The sequence below is a fragment of the Manduca sexta genome, chromosome 16 (genome assembly GCF_014839805.1).
Source record: "Manduca sexta isolate Smith_Timp_Sample1 chromosome 16, JHU_Msex_v1.0, whole genome shotgun sequence".
NCBI lineage: Eukaryota > Metazoa > Arthropoda > Insecta > Lepidoptera > Sphingidae > Manduca > Manduca sexta.
The window spans coordinates 12,454,004-12,474,727 of record NC_051130.1 but is presented as its reverse complement, the minus strand read 5'-3'; positions in this window follow the sequence as shown (position 1 = coordinate 12,474,727).

Genomic DNA, 20,724 nt, shown 5'->3' with positions numbered 1-20,724 from the left:
ATACAATGACAGTATAAATCTATTTAAAATAGGTTTCAATTTTATTTTATCGGTTAATAGATTCCACGTGGATACTCTAAAACGACCATAATTTGAGTACCCGCTAACTTGTCTCTAAAAAGCGGCGATAGCTCAGTTGGGTATGGAACGGAATGCCGAGACGAATGTCCGCAGGTCCAAATCCTAAAGACACACACCTCTGACATTGCTAAAATTATATGTGTATTCTTTATGAATTACCGCTTGTTTTATCGGTGAAGGAAAATATCTTGAGGAAACCTGCATACCTGAGAATTTATCTATAGGAATTTTGAGGGTGTGTGAAGTCTACCAATTCGCCCTAGGCCAGAGTAGGTGGACTAAGGCCTAATCCCTCTCCATAATATAGAAGGACCGCGCCCAACAGTAGGATACTACATAATACAGGGCTGATATTATTATTGTCTCTAGCTAAACAAAATATCATAACAAGCCTTGATTGGATATAAAAATCCACCACAAAGATTAAGAAATTACTAAAGTACATGTTAATAACCTAGGTAATAACAAGCGTTTAACAAACAACAATGACCTAAATTACATAGCCTAATAACGCGATAATTATATTGAATAATTTTGTAACATTGAAAATCGACATGATACTACAAAGGGCGCTCGCGTTAGCCAGAAATCTGCACCGCGCATGCGCATTGTATACTGACTCACATTCAGATAAAGTACAAGGTTATAAACACGTGACTGGTGTTACTGCGGACTTGGTCCACTTTTTCAAAAAACTAATAGATATACCTTTATGACCACAGAATTAAAAAAAAAGGGTCTTCTGCCTGTTGGTAACAATAGCAGTACTCGTTTAATTACAAATGCATGGTTCAGTACCCTCATCATTATGAGAGTGAGAGTGAGAGTGAGAGAAGTTCTTCTCATAATGCTGAGTAATGATGATGCAAAACAGTGTCGTACCTAGCCTATTATGTGACCGATACCAGCTCCATAGCTTCCAGCTTCCTGCGTCCACGCATGACCTAAAACTTAATTCTGATTAGGCCATTTCTACGCTCGTCCAAGGTGTTGTGCTTGGGCACCGCTGACGTCGCCGTAGTTACGGGACTACTTCAAAATCTACCTCAAGTAAGACTACAACAGTTACTCACTGCTTTTTGTCAGCACAATTTACTTAGACTTTCAAGTCTGCCTCCACTATGAAGGACTATAAAAATCATTGCAATGCTGATGATGAAGAGTTATTAGGTATTAGAATTGTGTTCGCGTAAAGAACATTTAAAAAAAATCTGGTCATTATTGATTCTGGATTGTAAATTAGAGCCCGACATGGTGATAGGCTCGCCCCCAATTACATCATGGACGAAACACTCATGGAAAATCTATCAATGATTACATCTCTGCCTACCACTTCCGGGATAAAGGCGAAATGCATCTACCTCTCTCCATCAACTCTGTAAGAGCCAGAAGCAAATCGTGACACTAACAAACATTACCAATAATAAATTACTGATCCAATTTCAACAAGTCCGCAGGCGTAGTAGTCGTGCATCCAACACGCAAACCCAACTTGAATCACACATACTTCCTACATAATTTATAATTTCATGGAGCCCAGTGCGATCAACGTATCTGGGTTAATTGTTCTATGATTCACGGTCGAGTCTTATTGTTTTTTTACTACTTATATAATTGTATGTGAGAGTAGATTACTGTGTATGTATTGTAATGTTTGTTCTGATTGCTGTAAGTTTGGGAAAATAGGATTGAAATTGGTCAGATTGAATTTTGAAAGTAGGCTGGTAGTGAGATATATAATAATGTAGAATGCTGGTCAGCCCTATCTATAGTTAATGTTGTGGTTTGATGTTTTATCGTAAGAATTGTGGACTTGAAAAAACAGAGCAAAGTATTCAAATTCGAACCCAGAAATTCTCCAGAGCCACTAACTCCAATAGGCGTCATAATTGTCCTACAAAATAATCATGTTGACCTGAAACTAACAAAACGACAGTCTTCAATATACCTAAAGGCATTACAGTGAAAGTGATTAATAATATCAGGTACCCCGCTTATCAATGTCGGATAATAAATTTAATCATGTTTATCAGTCAGCGGTCATTGAACGGTAATCTTCGAGACATTTAAAATTTAGATTAGGTTGTTATGTTAGGTTAGGTATTTAGGTTGTTAAGTGAGAATGTGTCTTATTTTTTTGGATTCAAGGTGAATTTTTGCACATGATGTCCTCAGCCAAGATATTATTCTAACCATCCCCAAACTATAAGACTAGTGTAATTAAAGTCTTAATTGTCAAGATTAAGAATCATAATCATCATCATCAGCTGCACGATGTCCTTTGCTGAACATGGGTCTCCCTCAAAGATTTCCAGATCGATCCATTGGAAGTGGCCTGCATGCAGCGACCTCCTGGTGAAAATTAAGATTGGCATGGTCATCGGTGGAATTTGTTCAGCAGTGCTTAATTTAAAAAACATACATCAGAGTGCTACAAAATACATGCCTTAAATTAAACAAGTTATTAACTGAAAATAAACTTAAAAACACATTTCATAAGTCAGATATTTCATTACAATTAAAATGTACGTTTATAAAATCTGTTTATAAGAAAACATTTGCCAAAAATGATGTTCATAAAATACTCTCAAAATAAAATATTAATTCACGTCGGACGTTACTCATATTTGCAGAAAAAACTTTGAACACTGACGTATTCATCTCACAATCATAATTTTCACCGAAATAACATTTTTATACAGAAATAATATTGCGTATAATAACAACGCGCGATATACTATATTTATTTATTTTATTTGTTTATTAAACACAAAACAGGTTACAATCATGGATGCATCATTTTATGACATGAAAAATAATTCCTGGACTACAGTTACAACCCAAAACATTTGTTCTAAAAAGTAAAAGTTACGTATAGCAAGTACATATAAAACCACAGTTTAAGTATTCTTAGGTGAATGGAATAACAAGATTGGTAAGTACAAGTAAACAATATCCGAGGTTAAGAGTTATGAATCTTTATTAAAAGAACAGGGTTGTATTTTAATACAATCACCGCAGAGACAGTAACTGATTGAGTGAAGTAGAGTCCAGATAGAGAAATAGACTATCGAGAGACAAAATTCCAGACCTTTTTTAAAAGTTATGTAATAGCAGACATTTTTTATTGCTTTGAATGACGAGACGTGCTTGCTGCTCGCCTGATGATAAGTGGAACGCCCATAAACAGTAGTAATACCATCTACCTTGAAGTACAAAGTATTTTTTGGTATTCCACTGCGCTCGCCATCCTGAGACATGAGAAGTTAAGTCTTTCATGTTCAGTAGTTACACTGTGTAACATTAAACAGTATAGTTAGTTATAAATCAGATATTAGGTCCATTTTTATACACCAAAAGTTACTAAATAGTCGTTGTCTTATTTAAAATGTCCGTGTGACAAGATGTCACGTCCTTCGATATTAATACAAAAATAACATAAATAAACAGAAATATGCTAATATACGCACTAAAACGTGCAAATCACGATATGGAAAAAATATATAGTATTTTACATTGGTGTTTTGCTATTTCACGGTAGACTGAGTAATCAACACATGAACGAAATATTATTGTATGACAATCTTCCCAATGTTCGCTCTATATAATCTTAAAAGTCCTTGTATACATGGGACGATACAAGCCTAGCTCCACACAACCAAGTAATGAACTCATTCTATGTATATTTTACTCAAACAAACGTAGAAATATTCAACATTCATATACTCTTTAAAGCTGTATATTAAAGTCTTGTATATTGTGCGAAATGCCAATAAAATAAAAAAAAACTTCTCATCAACACAAATAAATAAGCGCCATCTACATTCCTAAAGCAGAACCAGCGTAACATTAAAAAGTCTTGTAATAAATATGCAAGGTGAAATGGTGATAACGCGGGGTCATCGATCAGTTATCAGCTGTATTATCGTGATAATGTTATCACAGACTTGTTTTTGTCCTGTTATATTTGGATTTGATAGGAGAAAGTTTCGTCACGCCGATTGCGGTATTTTTTAAATGTTATCGAATTCTTTACGTTATAAATGTCATGATTAGTCGTTTCTTTGCCGGATTTTGACGTGTTTTATGGATTAGTGGCTTGTTCCGTGTTTTGAAAAAACATAATACAATATTTTCCTAATCGTTTATGATATTAAAATTATTTTAATTTAAATATTTATATTGACAAGTCTGTTTGGAAATCTTTCGAGAGATCAATGTTTGCAATGACTACATGTGATGATTTATTGTAGAGTTACGAAAGACACAGTCATGTTTAATGATTTCTTATGTTTATGCGAATCTCAGACATTAAAATTAAACTATTTTTCATATTTCATCGCGGTTTTCATATTTTAGTTTGCTCCCGTCGTGCCTTCGTGGTTCTTGGAGTCCCCGCCCCCTTCTAGACCACGAAGGCTGCAAAGTTTTCAAAACGTCGGGAGAAAAGTAAAATATTAAAACCGCGATAAAATCCGAAAAATGGTTTAATTTTAAGACAGTCATGGTTTAATATCTGTCAGTCAGTTTCTTTATTGACACTACTATCTCATAAAAAACTGGCATAAAATAAACCTTTGCTATTGTATTACATTAAAAATGTAACCACAAACAGGGGCCTTATTCTCTATCCCGCACGTTATTTTAACAGTGTGTAACAAGCACATAACACAACGCATCATGTTTAGGACTATAGAAATTTGGCTTACAGAATACCATTCCACACACATTTCTCGAAGATAACATGACACGGCCGCGTTACGCGTTTACACTATCATACAGAATAAGGGCCCAGGGCGTGAGTGTGTGTGTGTGCAAATACCTACTGTCCGGTGTGAATTCCCGTTATAAAGGTTAGCAATAAATAAAATAAAATACTTTATTTATCACCTAGGTGAACAAAGTTGCACTTATGATACGTCAAAACAACATATAAGAATAGTACATACATATATAGGCGGTGTAACACAAACTTAATAATATCAGCCCTGTACTGTCCCGCTGCTGGGCCCGGGCCTCCTCTACTACTGAGAGGGATTAGGATTGGATCACGCGGACCTAGTGCGGATTTGTAGACTTCATAAACCTTCAAAATTCCTATAGATAACTCAGGTGTGCAGGTCTCCTCACGATGTTTTCCTTCACCGTTAAAGCAAGTAATGATTCACAGAGACTTACGTCCTCTAATATATTTAAAAAATACTTGTAGTCTTAGTAAGAACACATCTAACAACTACCACAGAATTCCACACAGCAAGTCTACATTTCAAACTAATAGAGCAATAACATTTAAGTGTAATTAACGGACAGACATCCAATCATTCGTAACATTAGCGGTGGTATTAACCCGGGTTATCGCGTGACGGTATCACGGGAACATGACCCCTCCCTATGGATTTCCCTATGATTGACGCCAGCGCATTCAGAGATCCTTATGGTTTTCTATCTATATATATAAAAATGAATCCCTATTTCCCTTGGTCACGCCATCACGCGTGAACGGCTTGACCGATTTCACTATTTTTGTTGTGTTTGTTATTGCCAGGAGAATGTTCTTATGAAGGAAAAAATTCAAAAAATTGCGCGGAAAAATTGAAAATTTAACGAAAATATTAATTTTATATAACTGTCAATTGTTTGAAATAACTGTCAGCGATTGACAGTTATTTCAAACAACAACAGTTTTTTTGTCATAGCAGGCAAACGAGAGAGCGGTCCGTCTGATATTAAGCAGCTTCCACCGTCCAAGGATTAAAGCAATGCTTGAAGCACAGCCAAGTCAATGCCTACCGGGACTCGGGAGGTAAGCACTCTTTTTAAACTTCGTTTAAAGAGGAAAGTTATAGCGATCGGGAAATACCTATGCAGAGAGTACATTCCAAAGTTGTTCGGACCTACGATTTTGAAAACTGTTTTACTAGTTAATTATATTATCCATGATTTCTTTTAGATATATGAACTTTTGCTGGGCATAGCAGTGACCAGAAGCTTATCTTGTCAATTTTATATGAACGTTTGTGATGTTTCTTTGTAAGAAGGAAAAGAAAAAACTGCTATATGGATTTTGATAAAATTTTAAACAAAGTCTAATTTTTTTTTACCGGCACAGCAAAATAACTTCGATGCACCTGATGGTAATAGGAGTGGAGTCTAATAGAGTTTCGACCAACGAGAGACCCGTAGTCGACACAATTATACCTGCCTGTTGAAACTAGATATACACAGGCTGATCCCAGAACGCAACTTACTTACCTGGGCCACTATGGCGGATTTCAACACGTTTTAAATCACAGAATTATATAGGCACAATGATGCTTTTGCTCCAAAAGAGAATTTTAACCCAGAATCGCGAGCAAGTTCAACCACAAAGCGCATCCTCGCTGACCTAAAACCAAAAGGATCATAAATACCAACAGAATCTACCAAGTGTCTGGTTCCTTTCCAACAATTATACAGAACATAATACCGGAGCGGAGGGCACCGTGAGCACCGCTGGGTTTTAATTTTTGAAAGGGTCCTCTCAATGAGTGTGTCCTTAAAGAGGAAACGAGGGCGTTTGTTTTGTTTTTTTAAAAGAAACGTCGTGACGCGCGAGATGACAAGTTTTGACAGGTTAAATGACTTCTTTCGGTGCTGTTTCAAGCTTGAGTCTTAAAGTACTAGTTACTTTGTCGCTGTGGAAAATAAAGTTCCGAGTTCGAATTTGGCGCGACTTGATCATGACTTCTAAAAGGTTATTATTTATTAGATTTGTTATTTTACTAAATGACGAGACGGGAAAGTTGCCCTTCATGATAAATACGACACCGAGTCCATACCAACGTTGCAAGATTGTGAAAATAATATTATCTAATAATAGGCCTTTAAGCCAAAACTGTTTATGATTTATTATATTTACGCGAATGTTAGACATTTAAATAAAACTATTTTATGTCCACCCCGTGAAAACGAAGGCTGCAAAGTCTTGAAAACTTCGGGAGAAAATTATAATATAAAAATCGCGATAAAATTCTTAAAAGAGTGTTCGTTCAATGTATAAAATATAATTGTAGGTGTAATTTGTTTCGAAACAATTGCAATGACATTCTAATATAGTAGTGTAACACTTTCCTATGAAATACATTAAATAATAACGCCACAGTTACCTGGAAAACGTTTAACAACCATCGACTTCTCACTACATAAACACCAAAATACTCGTCAAATGTCATCCAATCTAATAGTGTTATACGTAGGTATAACAAATTCATAACATAGTGATATAAAATTATTTGTTGTCTGTTATATAATAAAATAGTATAGGTACCATTTTGGTCCTATAGGAACTCCTTGAGAAATAATGAATGAATGAATCCTCCTAGCCGAATGTTCCGGCTACGGCGACCAATCTCCACACGACATGACGGGAGAGAGATCAGGCGCAGGATCATCGTGCTTTCCGAGGCGCGGAGGTATCACACCGTCAACTTCCTGACTTCGAGCTGCGACTGAGTAATTTTAAAGACGGAAAAACCCAGTCCCTATTATTTAGGGCCGACACTGGATTCGAACCCAGGGCCTCAGGGCATTAGTACTAATACCGAGTAGGTCCAATTACAACTACGCCACCGAGGCAGTTGGCACTGAAGGAGATAAAGAGGTAGAGAAAGAGTAGGTCATCTGATGTTTTGTGATTGCTAAGGTCCATAAACGTCCTTAGTACTGAAGAATCAAAGACGCAAGAGACATTAGGCGCATTTGGGCTTCTGGATATCATAACAATGCTGCACTGAGTAAGAGTTAAATTGAATTATGACGTGGTCTACACTTATTGCCTCATGAGGCGCAATTCTAATGTAATGTGTCACATTCAACTTTAAAATACATAGACTATTAAAATTCCTGAACTAGATCGAATCTTCACTAGTTTTCACGTCGTGAGATACTCTGTCCACTATAGTTAACGATTAAGGCGGATATTTTTATTATTTTGAATGAAAGTTTAAATCCTCGCATTATACACCAGCGATTTGTGTTTCAACAATACTCCGTATATTATCAAGAAACAAAATCGGGTTTGCATCCATTGAAGCTATCACACGCAGTAACTTGCTAAGAAAATTATTGAATTGAAATTGAATCATTATTTAAATACCGGCAATATTAACTCTACCAACTGTTCGAAAAGCAGATCTTACCAGAGAAGAACGGTCTAGAAACTATGGTGTTGCTCTTTTCAAAATCAGTTTAAGGTATAAACTACAGTACATGATAAAGAGAAGAAAAAAAAACAATTCGTTTTTTTATTGTTGTTTAGAGCAGTTCATTTATATGATTACAAAATAAGGAATAAATTGTTTTTTAATTCCACATGAGTGCACAACCCTCTCAGGAATCATGAAATATCTTTTGAGAATGATGAGATGAATAATTATGCTTATAATTATTCATCTCATCATTCTCAAAAGATCAGCTGTCGATCCCGTAGCGGCCCACCGTCGCGTCGCCTCAAAGTCTGATCGCGACGGATAATGCTATCGCTTCGTAAGTGCGTTAAAAACAGTCGGATTATGTCGGACGGAAGGATGACGATATTAGGTCACTTATCAAGTCTAGACTTTATCTGTGTTTTGAACGATTTCATACGATTGCGACATAGAGCATTGACATTGTTTTTATGGCCGTTTGGGTACGCTTTGGGTGAGACCGTGGACTCAAGTGTCTCGGCATAATATTTTGTATGTATCATTATCTTACTTCTTACTAAAGAAAAATGCGAAATTGTGAAACTGTATGTTTGTTAAAAGTAAACACAGAAACAGCTGAACGGATTTGGATGAAATTTGACACACGAAGAGGCCATATTCTGGATTAATACGTAGGGTACTTTTTATCCCAGTAATTTGCTCCCATAGGAAACAATGGATTTTTTAAATCAGCCATTTTGAATAAATAGCAATGGTGTCGTACAGCTTGCACTATGAATTGCTAGTGTTTTTGAGATTGTGGGAACGGAAAAGGCTATTCACGCGAACGAAGCCGTGAGTATCACTTAGTTATATGACAATATCAGCGGCGTTTTATACACTGGTCACTGGTGAGCACGGGCTTCTGCTACTTTCAGAGGGTTAGGTATATTACATAAAATTATACATTACAAATACTAACGCTTTTTATCTCCTGAAGAGGTAAGCAGAGCGTTACTGGTGGACCCGCTTTTCGCCATACTTTCTCTGTCCCATTATATAATTGGGAACGATCCCATTAAATATATTTATGATGCTTTCTATAGCTTTATTAATCAAGTGCATAAAATTCGTGTTAATTGTAGAGATAAATAATTATTTATATTATTTTTTATTTATCGGAATGCTTACAAAATAATATATCTACTATAATGTATTAATAGATAGGAAATTTATTTACCTAGAACAGTAAAGTGAGTACACTGAATGTGATGTTATATAATTATAATATTTGGTCCAAATAATGTCGACTAAAGATAGACGTAAGCCCTTTATAGTATCCGGAATTATGTCGTGGTTTGTTGAAGACGGCCTAGCTTAGACCGAATGCTTCTGAATAAGCCAATATGTTAGGTTTTGCAAAATATCTATAGCAGTCGCTATGCAACTGAATATTAAATTATCCTGGTACCTACTTCAATTTTTATAAAAACGCGATACAGTAAAGCCATTTTGATTACATTCACTTAAGTAGCCAAAAAAGGTCTGTCATATAAGCCGTAGATGACTTCTATATAGTTTATAATTACGATAAAATACTTTATTTCATGTAGTAAATAATATATCATAAAATATTTGTATTTAGGCTACAAGATAAAATTATTGCGAAATTGTTGCATTGACATTGTTTTAAAAGTCCCGAAGTCATGCCACGTGCGCGTCGAGTCATTTTCAAACTGACTCAATCAGTGACTCTATGGACTCAAAATATCCGAGTACTTAATTAATATATTCTTTCCCATAGATGACACTGAACTCCGTATCTTATGTTTGTACCTCCAGAAACTTATTTACCGCTTATATGCGATCAAAACAGCTGAGTCTATAGACTCGGAGCATCGAGAATTTTATAAATTACGAATTAATTCTCATTTATTGTGTGTTTAATATCGCGATATCACAAGATTGTGAAGCGCAGGGCATTGACATTGTTTTTGACCGTCTCGACGTTACGTCATGTATGTCGAGTCACGTTTACATGTCTTAGTTTTGACGGATGAGTCCGTGGACTCGGCGTGTTGAGAATTACTTCGCACTACTCTATACGATGTGTGTTGAGGTGTTAATTCTAGCTATGATTATTTTTATCAAAGTCCTATTTTATTTGAATAATACCTAATCTTATAATGGAGTCAATGTATTGTAGAAACTAGGACAACCGTGGTCTTAAGACACTTTTAATAAATACTAGCTTTTGCTCGCGGGTTCGCCCGCGTGAAGGAGTTTTCCAGGGTAAAAGTCCCGCTATTCCCGGTATAAAAAGTGGCCCATAACGTTCCCAGGGTCTTAAACTATCTCCATACCAAATTTCATAAAAATGCATTCCGTAGGTTTTGAGAAAATAGATAACATACAGACAGACAGAAAAGGGGATTTTGTTTTATAATATGTAAAGATTTTGAGACCACATAAAAATATTTACATACAGGTACGCAGTTGAATGTCCAGATGGGGTGTGACAAGCACCTACTATATCCAGAGAAATTGTAGATAAATAACTTTTAAAATAGAAACGAAGTATTAATTGGATTTAGAGTTGCGAAACTCAAGTGGCAGTGGACAGGACACATAGCTCGTAGAACTGATGGCTGTTGGGGCGGAAAAGTTCTGGAGTGGCGACCACGAACCGGAAGACGTAACGTAGGCAGGCCCCCTACGAGATGGACCGACGACCTGGTGAGGGTCGCCGGAGTCCGATAGATGAGGGCGGCCCAGAACCGGTCCCTATGGCTCTCAATGTCCCTATGTCCAGCAGTAGACTATTCCTGGCTAAAATGGTGATTTGTTGGACCACCTAAAATTTTACTGCCACATCATTCCCTGTAAAATATACTGATGTTTTAAATTATACCGCGAAATATATTATTACAATGAATTGTTGCCAAAATGACAAACCGTACCCGACAGCTTATTTTAACTTGTACGGACCCGCTATTGTTATTTTAGTAAAATCCAATTATTATTACGCTAGGAATAATGAACAGGTTTTCATTATACACATAAAATAATGATGGTATATCACTGAACAATAACCAAATTATTATTCTGAGGTATATTTTTATGATGTCGTTTATTAAATTGACACTAAATAGTTACTTGACAATGAATATAACATCTGCTTTGTGTTCCGTAATTGTTTTTGGAAATTATGATGGGATATTGCTTTTGTCATAAAATTAATGTTTTAGAGTTCCGTAACTTTAATGGAATTTGATATTGTTGTATGTACCTATTATTCAGTTTTTATATTAAATTTCTACTATAATATTCCCTATTGATTAACAATGTATTAAAGTAAGATTTTTAGCGACCCACGAGGTGGACAGATGACCTAATAAAAGTCACAGTAGGTTGTTGCATGCGGGCCGCTTCCAATAGGTGGATTTGGAAATCTTTAGGGCAGGTCTATGTTCAGCAGTGGACATCCTGCGCTTGATGATGATGACGTCTTAAGCGACAGTTCGCTTAGTTAAACATAATAGGTCCTAGGATATCCCGAAGCCGTCCCATATACGCCGAAGATCACCGCGGGTTATGTTGCGTATGCCGGTGTAGGGTACATATTGTTAAGGTCTGGCCCAATTTTTCTGATGTTGGGCTGTAAGAACAGTGAAACCTCCATAACCGCATCACTTCTTCTTCTAGGTGGTAGCGGTAACGCGTTTTTACCCCGCGAAAAAGAAAAAAATATCATTGCCCTTTTGCACTGTCGAGTATTAAATAATTATGGTTCAATTTCTCAGGGCATAATTATTCGGACGTCTTACATCAATGTGAATATGACATCCAGTATTTAATTATTACAGTAAACAATTCAAAATAAAATACAATATAGTTTGTAGTAATGTCAGTTTTCGAACTATTCCATTTGACAAACGTATGAACAGACATGCTACTAATATTATAAATGCGAAAATTTGCGAGGATGGATGTATAGATGGATATATGTTTGTTCCTCTTTCACGAAAAAACTACTAAACGGATTTGGATGAAACTTTACAATAATATTGGTTATACATCTGAATAACACATAGGCTATAATTTATAACGATTTTGTGTGACATATTAAGTATGTCGGAAAGAAAATATCTCGGATAACTCTTTCATGCAGGCGAAGCCGCGAGCAAAAGCTAGTTTACAATAATTCCGTTGGCCTTGTTAATACAGATCTCTTAAATCCACGTGACGTTAAGATAAAGTTCAAAATATCGTCATAAAAATATTAATTAATATGAATGTTATATCTATCGCGATACGGGTCATAAGAGGTCAGGTCGGTCGGTCAAATTGAATTAGGTTATACTTGCTATGACCTGAATTTAATTGCGATAATGAATTTAGAGTGGCGAAAGTTATGGCTGTTAAGGGCCTTCCCTGAGCAAACGGCCTTGAGCATACGTTTCATACATTATAGTTGCATGAGGTACTGCAGTAATATGCAAAAATTTACTTATTTTTATAAAATGATCTAAAAAAACTGTACGTTTTATACATTTCGAGTAGATGCTCCTAAAAGTTGCGGTTAGCGCGTAGTTTTTTTCGGGGGAGCACCTGAAGGCAGTTTAATCGCAGCATACCTATGATTATGAACGATTAGGTTAAATTCCTATATCAAGCAATTGTGGTTTGAATGGTTTTTTCAATTTGTGACAACAGAGTTTGTGTCCGAAATGTTTGTAGGACCTCTACCAAAAGATATAACTTGCATTAGCTTTATCAAAGAAGGTGCATTGGTTTGGCCTCTTGCTACTTCTTATATGAGCAATATGTTTTAAGTGTAGCTGTTTTGTCTTCCAGAATGCCATCATTCTTAAATGAACAACAGGTTATGTTACTTTTTAACTGTCATCAATGTTGATCAATTGCATCCTTGTCCAATAGATGTAAGATGTGACAATCTTTGTTGCCTTTAAAATGATTAATCAGACTTCGATTTCCGCAATACAGGACGGCGTATCTCACTTATCTTTAGAAACGTTTATTGGTGATGGTGACCACTTACCATCAGATGGAGAAATACAAGCATAAAAAAATCTCATCAAAATCATCAAATGACAATACTTAGACCGGCGTTATTTAAGTTAAAATGCATTCTTTAGACACTTTGATATTATCTCAAAACTGTACAATAATTCGACATTAAAACGATAACAATCGACTCCCAGACAAATGGTCTACTTATTAATCTTGAGTATAATTTTTTGACATAATAAACTCTTTTGTGATAAGCTAATGCGTATTATCTTTATAATACCACGGACGAAATTTTTTATTAACTTTTCCTCATGGATCTTTTCTTATACGGGCATTGTAAAGTGTCCTCACTGCACCTTTTATTTAATGCTTTGAATGACGAGACGAGCTTGCCGTTAGCCTGATGGGAAACGATTCCACCGCCCATAAACGGCAGAAACACCATCCAACACCTCGAATTACAAAGTATTGTTTGGTATTCAACTGCGCTCGCTATCCTGAGACATGAGATATTAAGTCTTATTATGTCAAGTAGTTACATTGGCTACAATGTACTATCTAATGGTTTATAAGTTATCCAGATAGAGTATTCAGTGGCGAGAGATGAATACTCCTCACCAGTGGATACAGTTTTGCGGGTCTATTAGAAACTGGATTACAGGCTGATCCCAGAACGCGATACCCTTACGTAAGCTGCTATGGCGGGTTTTAGACCTCGTATACAGTCGCCATTCGGATGGATACAAACATCCTACCACCAGAAAGATTCATAATTTTAATTGTATAAAAACGTCAACAGAGAAAAAGTATGAATTAAGAACGAAAAGCATATTCTAAAAATTTAAAGTCATAACATTTAACAAAAAAGTCAACATTCAAAACACAATTCATAACCGTCCCTTTCTTACCGTTTCAATTCTCTTTACGCGTCTCCAGAGTTCCAGCACTTGGATATTTATATTTTAAAACTCCTTCCTGGAGGCCCCGTTCGATGTAACACTCATAAACATTGTGCCCAAAAGGTAACGTTATTTGTATTTAAAGGGTCCTCTGGATCTACAAATAAATGTACCTCTACCATTGGTTAATCTTGAGAATCATGTGTCATGAAATTAAAGGAGGATAACGAAGTCATCGCTACTCAATAGACGGGAGTAGACTGGAATAAAAACGGAAGAACTGTTGCGTCTACCCATGAAGAAAGAAAGGTTCGAAGAACTGACTGCCAACCTTCAGTAATCGAGAAGCACCTGATGAAGAATAAAAAGTCTAGCCATATCTCCTTTACGTAGTTATCTTGTAGTCTGAATATATATTACTGCTGATCTGTTTTGTCATCTTCTGCCAAATATGAAGCCAGGATGTTTGAATGACATTGTATTCAATGTAATAATTATTGGACTAATACTTAATATCCGAGGTCTTCTATATGTCTGGTAGGTGTTTCAGAATTATAGTCTTATAGGCGTTTGTTGTTTGTGCGGTCTTGCCCATGATGAGTTCTATATTTATAGATTTTACTATCATATCATAAATTTAGTAATAAAAGGCATCAACACCATCTAAAGTTTTGAAATAATTCCGCCTGTACTAACCAAGTCACTCAAAAATTACCTGATGATTTGCGATTTCTTTTCGATTTCCATTCGAGAACCAACGTTAAACAGCAAGAGTTGACCCTTTTGCAGGACATGTGAATGAATAAATAAGCATTGTCAATCAGCCGGCCCTCCCTTGTTCCCGAAGCAATAACCTTCACGCGTCCCTTCGCATCACTCTGATAAATAGAGATAAGTTCAGCATTTTAGGGTTGAAGTGTTTGTAATTTAATAAGGCAATGATCGCGGATGAAGTGATTTGGACAATGGTACGGGTTATGTTATGTGATAAGGTCGATTCCACAATGAACTCTTTCACGCTTTTATCCTTGAAGGTGTTTCTAATGCATTCATTGATCTTATTTCCGTCACGTGACGTGATAGGTGAGGAGCCTATTAGTATAAGTACGAAATTCAGTCGCATGTAACGATTTTATTGAATGGATAAACTATTTCTTTTTAGGAATCAAATCCAACACCCCATGATTCCCAGTCCAAAAAGCGATGTTATTAGATATTATAAATTCTATCGATGGATACATTTAGAACCTTATGCACTACACATGAAGAACACACAAAGCCCCGAGCAGAGCAGTCGAAAAACACCCCCAAATAACAAAAACCATTGCAAACATTCATAACGTATAACCGTGACATAAACTGAACGTAATCGACCAATAAACCGGCGAAGCGACAGTAAACTCCTTAACCGACGAAAGAACTGTAGTATTTGTTTAATTAAAAATCGTTTTGGAGCGGTAACGCAGCGCTCGCTTGATTAACTCGGTTCGGGCTGGGCTCGTAAAAAAACGCCAATGAAATGACGTACGCATCGTTGAAGGGCGAGTGTGCACTGTATTTCGGATCCGAATTCGGATGTTGCGTATGAAATTTTTGATTGGAGTCATTGGATTTGTAGAGACAAAGTTCTAACTGGTTTTATAGGTTGATATTGTGTTAACTTTGATGGAGCTTGATAAATCTATGTCTGTGATTACTATGATATCTAAATGATAGCAGAGGTGCTAATGCATTATGGGATGGTTGGTTTCCTTTTGGTGAATTGATCCTGCAATTGGCTACACTGGACCTGGTGTTAAACAGAGATTCTAAAACATATAATACGATCATATATGATCGATATTCAATATTTAACAAACGTCGCATGCCTCACTGATAGACGGAATTCCGCACATATACCGATTGACTTTAAAACTGTATCTTTAATAATAGCAGTCGCTTTAAATAAATTATAATCTAGGTATAGCTACAATTATATATATTTATTACAATATACTTAAATGTATTAAAGTATATTTTCTAATTTCTAATTCTCAATTCCTTTTCGGCATTATTTTCCAGTGTAAACCTAGCTGATAACGATATTAGACGCAGTGTCAAAACAATTTTCCGTCGTCGTTTTACGGCCATTTTAAATGAGGACCGGCTCCGTTTCAGACCGTCACCTATATACGTTTTAAATTTTTCCCCTAAAACCGTAAAACTTCAGATGTCGAGTGTGCTTGGAATTTTATTACTAGTTCTTGTGGTTTTTTAGTATTATAACTTTGAATTCAGGTGTCTAGTCGTTTTGCTGGCCGAAGACCTGTCAATTTTCTTTATACGCCCACGGCATTGTAACCTCTATGCACTCTGGTAAGTGGAGTAGGATCCGGATAGTGATGATTGATTACCCCTCACTAGTCGATACAATTATGCCGGCCTGTGTTAACCGACTTAGATACATCATACAAGTTAGATATTAAGTAGTTGATAAATGTCAGTTTAATAATGATGCTTGAATGTTTTTGGTAATGACTTATGATCTCCGAATGGACTTCAATGGAATGGATGAATACAGAAAGGGTGTGGACGTGAATCCACAAACAATAATGTGTATGTCATACGATATGAGGTGGTACGCTGTTTAGTTACTAACACACTGCCTTATGGCCTACAATCTGTCCGAATATCAAGTCGTATTTGTTACTAGATCATGTCCACAGACAAAACCTAGGACAAAAAATGGGCTGACTTTGACGCGTACGTCCTATCATGAAATAGGATATAATCATCAGAACAAAAAAGAAATAACATAAATCTTTATGTAGATCTATTTTAATCGGTTTATATTTCGATCATAAAAACTCAAACTAAATTATTTCTTATTTGTAACTTTAATATTAAGTTTTTACTTGACGGCCATATTGTTCAACAGATCTAGTTGGTATATGTAATCACCAATCTTTCTTAGAGGCTAGAGATAGTCATAAATAGTATGACCAATAGATACATCGTTTTAACGATGAAGGAAAACATCGTGAGGAGCCTGTATACCTGAGAAGTTCTCCATATATTTTTTTGTGGGTATATAAAGTCTCTCAATCCGCACTGACCAGCGTGGTAGACTAAGCCTAAGCCGTATCAGTAGTAGAAGAGACCCGTGCCCAATATTGGGGCAGTATATAATACAAGGTTGACATTATAAAGATAAAACAGAATTTGGAATTGATTAAACCTGCATGACGGTCGAAACCTAAAACCCATAGGAAGTCTAAACACAACAGCATAACTAATTGATTCAGACGATGTACAACACCAAACCACTCCTACAATAACACCAAAGACCAACAAAGAACACAAACCACAAACAATTAAGGCGAACAGCAATAAAATTCAAAACCAATGTAGAAATTTCAAATACATAGTTGCATACGAATGTTGAAGTTTATGCCCTATCCCTGTTCTAGATTCACGAGCGCGCCGAAGCTAGTTAGATATAAATTGTTGAGAGCCGAAATCTATTATTATGTAAAAGAGGCAGCCGGGACGTTGCACTTTTTGTACTTTCCCCCTGCATATAAACATGCCGGGTGTCGCTTTGCATCGCCCTACACTGCGACCGTAGTTGGAAAACATTCGATGTGGAAATTTTTAATGTCATCCTTTTTTGTTGCTCCTTGATATAATTGGATAAGTCTAAGGAAGGGCATGTTTTAACTTTTTTTTATTATGGTTTCCAAAAGATACCAATAGGAATAGGTGGCGCCACTTAATCAAAAGAAAGATTACTCCATGGTCAGGGGATCACGATCCTCGAAAGAAGAATACGATACATGGAGGAGGAAGATGGTTTCCAAAAATCGCTTTTGTTCACCCCTTATCATCATCACCATCATCACTGATCCTTAGCTGAAGATAGGCCTCCTCTAAAAATTATAAACAGGCTTATTGGAAGAGGCCTGCATTACGCAACTTCTTAGCTATAAGATCGAATAAGTAACGTCGATTTATTCATTATTGATGGAACGAAATCATGGATAAAATTTACATTTTATTACCTAAACAGCATGTCACAGTGACACAGAGGATATCTAGCTTAAAATATTTTAAAAAGATTATTTAAAATCACCATGATTTATCATACTTGAGACTGTTAATTTAACATTGAAACAAAAGAAATCCTATTCAAAAACACTGCAATTAACTCCCATCGAAGACATCAACCAACATTAAAACAATTAAAAACAAAGTTGGTGTACTGGGCCCTTCTTCGCTAAGCTGTGAGAGCGCAGAGGAATTCTCGTTACGGAATCCGAGATAAAGTTAAAATATTATCGTACGGAATCGAAGCGGGCGTCTAGCCCGTGCGCGAATAAAATGCACTAATACATTTCGAAAACAACACTTCAATTCACATCGTTCCTTCCCGTGCCAGGGTTGCTTTGATCTTTGCCTCGTCATTCATAAAAATTATCTAGAATTTCATGTTCCATGGTTTTATGAGGACTGATATGATAGAGAAGAACAGAATTTATTAAAATTGAGTTTGACTTAATTTTTTTTTTTATGAGAAGTGAGATATCAACTTTCTACCGCCAACCTCTTTAGCAATCAGAAGCTTAATAGTGTAAACTAATAACGTTACACTATCCTTTCGATTAAGCTTCTGTTTCTTCTCATCTTTGTTTTAGAGTTTATCTCATAACATCGAAAAACATGACTTATTACTTTTTACTTTAAATAACGCATGCTCCTATACATAACTATATAATAGAAATACTACAATTTCAATTCATAACCTAGAAATCAACATTCGCATTAATTAAACTAAAAGAGCTGCAAACGAATACTACCCGGATGTTCTCTCAGCCCTAAAGGCGGGTTATCCGGGAACACACCCGGCTATCCGGCCGTCTAGTGGCCAATATTAGAATGTCCGGATGGTTAAAGATCAACCGGCTCCTTTGCCTTTTTGCTGAGAATTTTGTGACGGAATTTAAAGAAATCGGTTGCAATTGTGTGTTTTAGATCTGTTTTGGCGGTTGAGTGCTTTCCAATTGCATTGATAGTGTGTATTTGCTTGGGAAATAGATTTTATGTTTATACTATGCATTGCTTGCGGCTCCATGCGCTTTAAAACAGTTTCTAAAAGAATCCCGAATTTACTGTACTGATTTATGCGTTAGGAAGCAAACTGGATTAAAAAAGCAGCTATTTATTGCGAGGGTAACCAGGGTGAAAATAGGCTAAATGTAAATCTAGGATATGGTCTATGTGGGTGCCAAATTTCATCCAAATACGTTCAACTGTTTTTGAAATTAATTCTAACATCTCCAAAAATTTATTAGTAAAATTTAAAAATATTTATTAGTAAGAAGAAAGATAAGATTTGGTCTTATACGTCGACACACACCCTCACCCGGGAATCGAACCCGAAATCACTGCACTGCAGTCGCACCGTAATATAACTTCGCCAACGAGGCAATATGAGTTATAATATATTAAATACTTAGCATTGTTAGGAACTGAAGCGTTTTAGAATAAGATAAAAAGAAGTAACACTGAAGACATGTCTAATTTCACAAATATTTCCCCAACGAACCGACTGATACGATTGTCAATGACCAACTGCCAACAGCTAACTCCTTCGGTCTATCAAACGCTCAATATTTTTAAAGCAAAAAGGTGTCACAAATACTTTCACAAGAATATTTTTATTCTAACAGTATAGTCTAAAACTTGTTTGATTGTTGCTGGCAGTAGCAGATTCCTCTCTTATTTATTTTTATAAATGTTTTTATATATATATGTATTTTTTTTATATATCTATATATTTATATATGCGAGTATGTTGTTATTATATTTGTTAATTATTACTCATTTTATTTGTTTTTCACTTTCTTTTATTATACATCTGCCATCTGCCTCCGTCCTCTCTACACCACCCCAAGGTTGATTGGGAGAGAATGCCCATGGCATTAAGTCGGCCTGTATACCATGTATACAAAGTGTTAATAAATAAATAAAACTAGCTTATAATTAGTATGAGGAATAATAATTCCTTATTGAGAAAAGAATTTTAAAAATCGGAGCAATGTTCAAGGGAGCAGCTCCTCAAGTTTTTTAGCGTCGTTTAAAACTGTTGTGATATTATTGTAGCTTAACTGAGATGGATAAAATCATTCGTTCAACACGCCATCATTGATGAAAAAAGTACCTTACTTGGCTATTGAATTTTGGTCGGTCCAAGGTTCGATCCGGGTCATTGAATTAATATTGGATGAAAAAATTAATTTATCTGGGTTTGGAATAAGTGCCGTATTACGATGGTATTAATGTGGCGCCTTTTGACTATAAAGAACAGAAAAATCTTTGACGAATTGCAAAACTATTACACTTCGACTGCCCACTACATCATACGTAAGGCTTGAAGTTATTAAATATCAAACTTCCCACCCAAGGCTGCTAATTCTATACGAAATAATTTATACTGACTAAAAATCCACTTGGCAACTTTTTTCAACTACTTCGATGGTAAGAAATTTCAAGGAGAGCGTGAGACT